Source organism: Silurus meridionalis, chromosome 26 (assembly GCF_014805685.1).
Source record: "Silurus meridionalis isolate SWU-2019-XX chromosome 26, ASM1480568v1, whole genome shotgun sequence".
Taxonomy (NCBI): Eukaryota; Metazoa; Chordata; class Actinopteri; order Siluriformes; family Siluridae; genus Silurus; species Silurus meridionalis.
In genome coordinates, this window is record NC_060909.1 from 9,816,292 (window position 1) to 9,826,770 (window position 10,479).

The window sequence follows — 10,479 nt, forward strand, 5'->3', positions numbered from 1 at the left end:
CAGCTGTGTTTTTGCTCCGTGTCGGTGCGATCAAAGCAATACAAGGAACAATGGGAGCGCTGCTCCACTGATCCGCTGCACAACAGCACACCTGCCCACATGTCAATCACGGCCAGGTGACGTATATCTATATGTGTGTGTGTGTGTGTGTGTGTGTGTGTGTGCGCCCGTGGTGTGCGTTCATGCCTGCTTCTCCTTCTTTAGCTCCTTCCTGCTTCCTTTTTCTGTCTGGTTTGAATGTCACCATTGCTTAGTTTCCTATCGTCATCTACTAAGTGTGGACCAGATCAAGGGGGCGGAGTTTGGATCCTCAGCTGTACCTAGAAAGCCTTAGAAAAGCACGCTACTAAAAATGACTTGTGTTTAACAAAGCCATGATATTAAATTAAAGACATGAATGAGATTTTTGGTTTTCTGCTGCAAAGAAAACATACACATCATTGGAAGGATAAGCTGAGCAAGCACTTCTCCTGATTAGTGCTTAAGTCAGTGTATCTGATTGTACAAAATTACATTTTATTGATTCAGGAATGTATATTTAGAATTTCTTTTAGAAACTTTTATTTGTCGTTTTCCTTTCAGTTGTTTCCCTGTGATTCATTAGAACACAATGATTATATTACAGTCCAAATCCCCACTCATAGTTGCTTCAATAAATAAGTGGGTTTATGCCAGTGCATTTTTTTTCAAGTTTTTATAGAGATTTGAAGAACCAGTCATCACATGTGATGGATCACTTGAGATTTATGCTTCAGGTAATTGGTACATAGTCAGCAATAATAATGATTAATAAAGTACACGGACACAGTTAGTGATCATAAGATGTGTATGTGGTTTTTGAATATTTAGTCCCCATGTACTATTATAATAACCTCCACTCTTCTGGGAAAGATGTTCCACTAGATTGTGGAGTAGGCTTGTGAAGAATCGTGCTCATCAGCTACAAGGGCATTAGTAAAGTGAAGTACTGAAGCTTTGTTTGTGAACAGGGGCATTGTCATACCGCAATTGGTTTGGGTATCCTAGTTAAAGTCAAGGGAAAATGTAATGCTATCACATCCAAAGACATTATATACAAGTCAGGTGCGCCAATACTTTTGTCCATTTAATGTACATCCTCTGTTAAGTTGATGTAAATGAAGCTTAATGACTCTTTTTCATTCTTATAACACCTTTATTATGCAGAAATGTCAATACATTTTATTCATATTCCTCTGATTTCCTGCATAAGAGTTCTAGTCACAGTGACATGTGCACAGCTGGTTGCAAGAAGGCCTCCAGATTGCAAGAGCAAACAGTGTGTGTGTATGTTCATGGACGAGTAATAAGTCAACATGGAAAAAGTCACCGACCCAAAAGTAACTCATTAAATCATCTGCCTCTCTCTCTCTCTCTCTCTCTCTCTCTCTCTCTCTCTCTCTCTCTCTCTGACTCTCAGAGTTTGACTTCTCGCCTGTCCTCTGTCTCAGCCTGCTCTGACTCCACAGATACCCTTTACATGCCTTATTTAAGTGGCCCAGAGACCTGGCTTCTATCCAAGCGCATGGGTCATTTATCTTTCTTCTCCATCCACTCCTTCAGCTTTTGTCCCTTGCACAGCCAAAGCCGAAGCCTGATATTGCGTTTCGGGCTCCATTGTCCTTCACGGAACAGGTGGGTGTCTTAATGTGGGGTCCTGCGAGCGCTGGCGGCAGAAGGCAGACTTTTCGGCCCACACTTTAATAAAGCGCTCATGCTTGCAATGCCTCCACAATGCCTGCGTGCAATCGGCGCGGCTGTACAGTAAGGTCTCGTCCCTTTTCTCACAGGAGTCTGGCTACTTTGGGATCAGGTTCATCACTAGCGAAATTGCAGGGTGTCTTTTTCACTAGGCTTTTATTGTGAGATGGGTATTTAGACTCTTTAAGATGCTAATGGCTTAAATTTTTTTAGGCTCAGAAGTTTTTACTCTCAGAGTCGAGAAGTAGTTGGGATGGAGGGGGCTGGGCTGTTATGAAAACAAAACAAAACCAAACAAAAAAAAAACAGACCCAGTGCTCCTTTCCCTTCTTTTTATAGGCTTGAACAAAAGGGGACAAGGTTGCTTTCAGGCCATCTGTGCTTTGCGTTCCGGAGTGTAATTTAATGTGTACTTTCATTTTAAGATGAATCCACCGTGTACCGTTGTGTGGTTTGGTGAGGCAGAATGGAGGCCAGATCGGTTTTCTCTGTCTTTAAAGGAAGCCTGGGAGATTAAGTAGGTTGATTGTGTCCCTTTCACCATCAGAATTACGGCTAGTAACCTTAGCCTGCACTGTCTACCACTGGGTTCAGGGATGCAGAGATACATGGGCACTCTCTTAATGTCATCTGCCAGATTGCGTTTCCTTATTGCTATTCTGACTTAACTGCAAGACGAAAGACTCCAGCGAAGGCTAGAGAAATGTTTAAAGTACTCTAAAGTACACTATAGAGTTTGTAATAAGAAATAAATTCCAAGACATTGATGTATTAAAATAGTTTTTCGATTGTTTTTTATTTCATAATTATTGAAAAACTCTTTCGAGGATAATATGTAAAAACATTAATGTTGCATTTAAGGTTCTACAAGGCATTATGCATTACGGTATAACTATTTCTAACTATGCATTGCAGTAAAAGAGATATGCAGTGCTCTTTATGCATTATTAAGTGTTAATAGAAGTAGTCTGCTTTAGATAACAGATCGTTAATAGATAAAAACTCTAAAAGCTTGTTAAATCAGCTTGCATACTGCATTACGTTTAATCATAGACACACACAGAGATATTGTGGGTCTATTTTCTTTCTTTTTCTATTTCTGTCTTTCAAACTGTTTATTTTTTGCAGCATGTTGTTTTAAACATCACATAATAGAAAGATGATATTAAGAAGTATAGACAATTGACTTATAAGCCCTATTGTGAGATAAGATAAGATAAGATAAGATAAGATAAGATAAGATAAGATAAGATAAGATAAGATAAGATAAGATAAGATAAACCTTTATTCGTCCCACAGTGTGGAAATTTCTATGTTACAGCAGCAAAACAAAGAAATAAAAATAAATGCAAATATATAAAAAGAATATACACATACTATAATATACAGTATATACACAGTACAATGTATTAATATAAATAAGGGAAGAAAAAATATACGCATTTCAGGTACTATTTCAAGGTGGTATTGCACGTAATTGCAGGTAATATTGCACATAATATTGCACATGATTCATGTAATATTGCACACAGGTAATGTTATTGCACAGCTAAAAAGTAATAACAGTGTTGTATTTTGGTGACTGTTTTTACTGGGAACAGATTTGGTTGTAAAGTCTAATAGCAGCAGGGAGAAAAGACCTTCTGTAACGCTCCTTCAGACACTAAGGATGTAACAGTCTGTCGCTGAAGGAGCTGCTCAGCGATGTAACGGTTACATACAGGGGTGAGAGACATTCTCCAGCAATGATGATAGTTTTGCTACCATCCTCCTTTCTCCCACCTCCTGTACAGTGTCCAGGGGAAGCCCCAGGACTGAGCTGGCCTTCCTGATCAGCTTGTCTAGTCTCTTCCTGTCTGCAGTAGAGATGCTGAGGCCACCACAGAGCCAAAAAAGGTCTTCAGTAGCTCTCCCTGCACTCTAAAAGACCTTAGTCTTCTCAGCAGAAAGAGCCTGCTCTGCCCTTTCTTGTAAATTGCCTCAGTGTTGTCTGTCCAGTCCAGTTTGTTGTTTAGGTGAACACCCATTTATTACAAGGCTGTCGATGTCGATGAAGGGATAAAAAGATTTAATTGATTAACAAACCTACAGATTTTAATTTTCCCATTTGCCATTATTGGTTAAAAAGAAATAGAATCACCATAATAAAAATGTATAATAAAAACATTGTTACCAACTTGTAGCACTGTACTGTAGCAACACAGCGATTTGATTTGAATTGTGTTTTTAGAAAATAATTAAAATGATACACAGTTGTGTTGCACTTGTTCATGCCTTATTTCCACTTTGCTTTTCTGAGAGTTTGGTGATTGTATCGACATATTTGTTCCTCTGTCTGCTGCCTGCGCCTGTGAGTGTGTGTCACTTCTGCACAGGCAACACAGAGGGCACCTGAGTGAAAAGAAGGAGCCCTGGAGTGGCATTTGGATGATTGACAGCTAATTTGTGTAGCTTGGCCTGCAGGTTTGTGGACAAGAAAACACCTTTACAGAGCAAAAGAAACAAAAACAAAGAGTGACAGAAAAACAGTGTCAGTAAATATGACTTTCAACTGTTTGTTAGTTGTTGTTTTTTTGCATTGTGCTAGTATAATAGAAGTGACTTTGGGTGTCTGAGTGTATTTAACTAATACCAATGACTGATTAAAATGTCGGAATCTTTCTGAAAAGCTTTCATTTTGTACACATTAATTGCAGCAATTATTCCACAACTGTGGTGCCCTTTTATAGTCCAGTGATATTTGATTTACAAATCTATATGTAATGTAAAGTAAAATACCTATTTAAACATAAGTACAGTGTGCTTCACAACAACTTGTGTGCAAATTTCAGGTATAATTCATACAAAAAAAGACCCCTACAACTACACTTTACATTGTATTGTTGGATAAAATACTTTGTTACTGTACTTTTACTTCACTACATCATAATGCTTAATATCTTTCTATTTACTCCACTACATTTTAGATATAAACATGCTGTTCATCACTACTTTGAATTAGACAAATAATCTGAGATAACAGGGAACCTGTCAAAAGAACCTCACAGTTAAATTGAGAGTTTATATGGAGTAAGGGTCTCACTGTATGTTTGTGACAATAGAAAACTACCTCTTTAGATGTTTTGATGCTAAGTAGAATGAAATATTGAATTGCGTCAATTATTTAAATGTAGTTCTCATAGATATTTATTTAAAAGCAATTCATTTTGTATATTCAATGAAGTAAAAATGGAAATAGATTTTTTACATTTTTATTGGAGTAATAATTAAGCAGATTCTTTTTAACATTGCTCAAGTAAGATATTTGCATTAATGTGTAAATGTACAGTAGATTAATATAAACTTGTACAAATTCAACCTTGCAGAATGTTTTAAATAATTAGAACATATTGGAAAGTTTGGTAGGAAGTTGCATCACCCTGGAGTTACATTTTCTGCTTACAGGGGGAAAAAATGGAAAAAAACATATACATTTTTATTTAAAGTATAAATGACAATTTCACTTTGATGGAACAACTCTGTTACCTGGATTATAGATAAAACCTTATAATTAAAATACAAAATAAAAGTGTAAGTCAATCATTAAAATTTACATAATGTCCTCATGCCAGTAGTTTGGATGGCAGAAAAAAATGTTGAGTAAAGTGTGAGCATTTTTATAAATTAAAAAAATTCTTAAACAGGTAATTTATGTTTTCTTAAATACGATATTTAGAAAAATATTTAAATTCTGAAATCATTAAAAAATAAGTTGCACAGTTCCATTGACAGTGCTTCTCACTGGTCTCAGGAGCACTGCACATTTATAATTAACCTGAGTGTGAGGAACAGCAACACGGAGGGCGACAGGTCCTGTCCACATGAATATGTATGTGTGCGGTGTAAATAGGCATTGGCCCCTTTTAGTCACCCCGGAATCGTGGGAAGCGAGATGTAGGTCCCGATAGCACTGTTTAGGGCGCTCTCACTGTGATAGCTGCAGTTTTTTCCAGCATTACCAAATGGACTTGGAAAAAAGAAGATAGCGTAGATCATGATACAAGCATTAGCTGTCTTTTCCAGCATGTCGTAATGGGTTCAGAGAGATCCCGTAGGTCTAACGCTCCTGAAGAATGCAGGCATATATTTGTTTGACGGTTATTTTAAGACTTCACAAAGAAATGACATGAAGACAGTTTTATTTGGGATGAGATCCTTGTTTAGACTGTAAATATGGTAGCAATCATGACGCCCGAACATATCCCACATCCATTAGGTTAATGTTTAATCTGTGAATGATGGGAAAGTTTCATTCTAACAGCCGTATTTAAGCATTCATTAGGCATTTAAATGCATAGGTAGTGCTTTTTGCGGCGCTCATATCAATTCATCAGTAACAGTAAGTTACTCATATACTTAATTCATGGTTGTAAAATAAATAAATAATAAAAAAAAAAAAATAAATAAATAAATAAAACAGGTTATGCTTAGATGTCTTTCTATTAAACACAGATTTACTGAAATCCAATTCTTAATCTGCACCAACAGAGAAATAATATAGAAAATCACTTTTTTTTGCATGTGTACCTACAAGCATGTTACACAACAAATTTAAATATTAGCAAGACTCCAGGAACAGTGATATGAATTTGAAACTCATGTATAACACTGATTAAAGACAGTAAGGCATACTGAAAGTATATACTATACATTATAATGAACATAAGAGTAGACATGACTATGTATGTACTTCCTAATAAGGTATAGTAGAAATGTACAAATAAACAGTGAAAATCCAATCTTAAAGTTATCAAAATTTTAAGCATCATTTTAAGAAATTGTTTAGATTACTTTAGATGACAAAAAACTGTAGCAAATATAGTCACTTTGAAAACCACATGTACACCACAAATGTAATACCAGATGTATTGATGCATAAAATCACAGTTTCTGAGGTGGCAGTTAGGGATGGGGAAAAATACAGAAAGTATACGTAAAGTATAGATAATCTGTTAAATTGGAAATACTTTATTCAACCCAAAATTGCACACAAACTGTAAAATGTTTAAATTAGCTTGTCATTTAAGAATTAAAAATGCAAATGTTTATTGCAAATGCAATTGTTTATTGTTGTTTTAAATCATTTAGTGTCTGTAATATTTAGCATTATTTAGAATTTTCTGACTATATGGTAGTCTAACAAAGAAATGACCAAAGAAAACAAGCTATACTGCTAATGTTGGCAAATTTTGCTTCAAATTCGGTATACTGACAGCTATATGACTAACTAATCATGTGAAGATTGATTTCAATGACAAATAGGCAAAGGTCATGAGACCTTTTATTCAGACTGATTATGTTGACTAAAATAAAATGAATGAATGCTAAACTTAGCCATTCTACTAATGCTTAAAGTAGAGTCCTTGGAAGGAAATAGGTAATGACCTGAGATTGTAATACACATTTCGAAGGTCTTAACAGTAAGTAACAGTAAGTAAGGAGTGAAAATATACATTTTTTATTTTTTTTCAAAATGGACTTAACAATTCTATAAAGAGTTAGCGCAGTGGGCAAGATAGTGGGCATTTGATCAAAAAAAGTCCTGATTTCAAATCCTAGCGCAACCAGGGTGGGCCTATAAACAAGGTCAAGTGCTAAGCTGTGTAAATATAGTGAATGTAAGTTGCTCTGGATAAGGGCATCTGCCACAGGACTAAAATGTAAAATGTATATTTATAATGTATTCAAACATACAAAACACTAAAGCTACAGGTATACAGTAGTAGCCTCTATATGAATAATCTGCTTCCTCTTTTTAAGGTTGCTAAAAGTCATTTCAGGTTCATAATAAATCATTTTATTGTGAACCACCACAATTTTAAGTTAAAACATACAAAACGGATGTCTTGTTTTTTGCTCTTTTGACCCTCTTACTGAATCAGCTTGCACGTTTTTTTGCTTGTTCTTTTTTTCAAACACATTTCATAAATTAGGGTCACAGATGCAGGGTTCTCTGTATAATTTTGAACCATTTTGGGATTTAGGCTGAACTTATCTTTCTATGTATCTTGTCCAGCTGCCTTTTAGCAACAAATATGACAGCACCCCAAAAAAGGCTGTCATTTCTAGTAATGAAACCAAATTGTAGTTGCTTTTTAGTTCTTTATACTGTCCACCTCTCTAACTTTCTCAACTGTACATCCTGCACAAGCAGAGGTTGTGAAAAAAAACCTTCATGCTAATGCTAGCACCAACACCATTACACTTGTCATGTTTTAGACCACTAACTAGCTGAACCAAGTCTTTGTTATGACTGCTGTGTGTTGTGGAACTTTGAGTTCATGTTTCTGTGTCTACACTGGAAAATATGGCATTGAATGCTGAAAAATAGTGAGTTAGGAAAGAAGCTTATAACTGTGCTAGCAATAACAACATCCCCCTGTGATGTCAGTGTGACCAGAAAACTGCTAACCTCTCGGAGAATATAAGGAATAATGAGAACAACTCAGCAAACACATCACAAGTATTTCAGTATAAACATATTTCATGTGTTTCATTGTGTTGCTTTGAGCATATAAAATTTGCAGCTGAGTTAAAAATCTATTTGTCTGTTAGTTTCTGAGCCAGATTAATGTTTAGCGTGCTGGAGGTTTATCTGTGTTTATGAAGCATATAGCATGCGGCGTACAGACCGGATCTGCCTTTTGGCGTTAACCCTCATTAAAAGCTCGACTCCTTTATCACATAATCAATCTGTATGTAGTAAAAAACAGCAGATGGGATTGACTGAGCTGCATATGCTTTATAGCTGCGCTGACTTGAGCATACTCAATGTCACCGGTCATTGATAAAGTCCTAACCAGGGTTAGTTACAGCTGGACTTCATAACTGCCGTGTTGTGTGTGTGTGGGTGTTTGAGGTGTAAGGCTGCTAGAACATTGCATAAACATTTTGATTGTGTTGTAAAATTTCTGTCTCTTCTGATCGGGCACTTGGTTATCACGTGGAAGTGAAAGAGTGTTTTGAGTGACTGTAAATAAAATAAAAAAATGTGAGGGGAAAGAAAGGAAATATATTGGGACAAATATGTAAACTTGCTCACCTGACTGTGACTACTTTTTCGTTTTTTGCTTATTGTCTTTTTTTCTGGTTTCTCTTTGTGTGTGTGTGTGTGTGTGTGTGTGTGTGTGTGTGTGTGTGTGTGTGTGTGTGTGTTTGTGTGTGTGTGTGTGTGTGTGTGTGTGTGTGTGTGTTTGTGTGTGTGTGGTTGGGGGTTAGAGAGAGAGAGAGAGAGAGAGAGAGAGGATAGATAGATAGATAGATAGATAGATAGATAGATAGATAGATAGATAGATAGATAGATAGATAGATAGATAGATAGATAGATAGATAGATAAAAGAAAAGTATACATGAAATGTGTGTGAGAGAGAGACATTGTTGCTGCTACTGGGCAATTTGTCTTTATGTATTATGTCCGTGTATTCACATAGTTAAAATCGGTTTGCATACTCAAAGAAATTCTGCTCAAACTGTCAGAAACCGTCTCAGGGAAGCTCATCTGCATGTGCGTCGTCCTCATCAGGGGTCTCGACCTGACTGCAGTTCGTCTTCGTAACCGACTTGGGTGGGCAAATGTTCACATTTGATGGGGTCTGGCACTTTGGAGAGGTGTTCTCTTCACGGATAAATCCCGGTTTTCACTGTACAGGGCAAAATGCCACCCACCCCCGGACCCTCCAATACAGTAAAAATGCACATTTAAGAGTGGCCTTTTATTGTGGCCAGCCTAAGGCACACCTGTGCTATAATCATGCTGTCTAATCAGCACCTGTGAGGTGGATGGATTATTTCGGCAAAGGAGAAGTGCTCACTAACACAGATTTAGACAGATTTGTGAACAATATTTGAGAGAACTAGGCCTTTTGTGTACATAGAAAAAGTCTTAGATCTTTGAGTTTAGCTCATGAAAGATAGGGGGCAAAAAAAAGTGTTGCATTTATAATTTTGTTCAGTGTATATATGTATATATATTAGTATATAGTTAAATAGTAAATATAGTAAATAGATAAAATGTAAATAACCTAGACATTTTGATAACCAAGAAACAATTTCTTTTATTATATAACACACGTTTTAATATGACAAGATATACAAAAATTGTTTAGTATTTATATCCAGAGCTTTTTATGGAAAGTTTCTGCATTTATGCTGACATCATGGTTCCAGTTAAAATAAAATGTAAAAAAGCTTTGTTTTTCATTTCCCAGACTAGTTTTGTAATCTTACGACTGATGAATTTACCATGCTGAGGTTCACACTACATTTTAACTAGTGTCATACATCGATTGGGACATGAGAACCAAGTATCATCTTACCTGGTCATAGAGACAGCAGGACTGACCCAGGTAAGGTTATCTGTCATGATAATCTACCCTCCTGTCCACATAACTCAAATTCCTCCATGCTATCAACTCCCCGAGCAGCCATCTTCAACATCACGCAGCATCTCATGATGCAATAAAACATCTCAAGCAGTTCAAACTGACAAGTGTGATGCACAGTATACACATGATCTAGGAGTTTTTATGTCCGTTTATGAGCAGAAGGCTGATCATTGTTTGATTCTACAAGATATATTAATGTAATTCTAGCCAGAGTTCTACATTTCTGTAACTTTACTCTGTAACAGTGTCAGGAGGTTGTAATTAAATATGAATGCAGATTCAAGAGATTTATTTTCCTGGGATAGATTGTAAGGAAATTGAAAAAGTAAGCCATTA